Source organism: Penaeus monodon, chromosome 22, assembly GCF_015228065.2.
Source record: "Penaeus monodon isolate SGIC_2016 chromosome 22, NSTDA_Pmon_1, whole genome shotgun sequence".
In the NCBI taxonomy this organism is placed as follows: Eukaryota; Metazoa; Arthropoda; class Malacostraca; order Decapoda; family Penaeidae; genus Penaeus; species Penaeus monodon.
This window is the reverse complement of record NC_051407.1, coordinates 6880481-6881534: the sequence shown is the minus strand read 5'-3', so window position 1 is coordinate 6881534 and position 1054 is coordinate 6880481. Positions and strand designations below refer to the sequence as shown.

Sequence of the window (1054 nt, the reverse complement as noted above, 5' to 3'; positions counted from 1 at the left end):
CAGTTTTACAACTACCTTCAAGGATAGTTTAAAAAGACTTTATTGTCATTGTCATTTGTACAGAAATGCCGTAGAACTGTATACACAAAACATTATGCACATACATTTGAAGAACGTATTTCAATTAGTAACATTCAATTGAAAGAATATAAACATGTGGTTTGTTTTGCAATGCTATAGATACACTTGTCATATATGCACACTAGGATTAAAGAGGAATTAAAATGAATTACATGAAGGGGGAAAATCATTATGGTGTTATATAAAGACTAGGAGATGACACTGGACCAAAGCTTTCGATGAACCCACCTCCACTGCCTCCGAATCCTCCACTGCCTGGGAAACCGTCCCCTGAACCTTCCAGCGCCGCCTCCGAAACCTCCTGCACCACCTCCAAAACCTCCCAACTGAACCTCCAGCGACTCCGAATCCACCGCCGACACCTCCGTCGCCTCCTCCATTTACTTGGCCGCCACCTTGGGAAGCTACAATCAAGGCGCTCTGGAGGTCAATTCCCAAAGCAAAGACACATTTATAGAGTCGCCATTTAGAAGTCCAGTTGCCGGAAGTGGCATAGGTCAGTGGTAAAAGGTTTGCAATCACAAAATCCTGAGTTAGCGTCAGGACAGCCCACCACAGTTGACTCAAAGCTGGGCTTAGTCTGTATGTTCTGCTACGAACACACATACTAAAGAAACATGAAAGAAACCGATTTCAAGACTATGCTTTTGTTTGTTGGTTGAATTCAATAAACTCACATGCAATAGATAAATGTCATGATTATTTACAGCTTCTTACGTATAATAACTAAAGTCACATCTATAATATGGAATTCTTTTTTGCAAACAGGAGTACTGCATTCACAAATTATTGTTGATAACCATTGTTTCGTGTACATATAAATTCCTAATTTTTTCTCTCTTTTGTCGTGAGCGAAAATGTATGCTAATATACATACCGTTTTATATACAGTTTATTTACCATCCTATGATAAGATCAATACACGTGTGTGTGTGTGGGGGGGTAGTTATTAATGTGCCATATTTTTTATGTG

The 1054-nt window shown here is 39.4% G+C and overlaps 1 pseudogene; it reads right to left on the bottom strand.

The window, feature by feature from the left end:
* LOC119587234 overlaps positions 1–687 on the bottom strand; it is a 5346-nt pseudogene extending 4659 nt beyond the window's left edge.
* Between the last annotated feature and the right edge of the window lie 367 nt (positions 688–1054).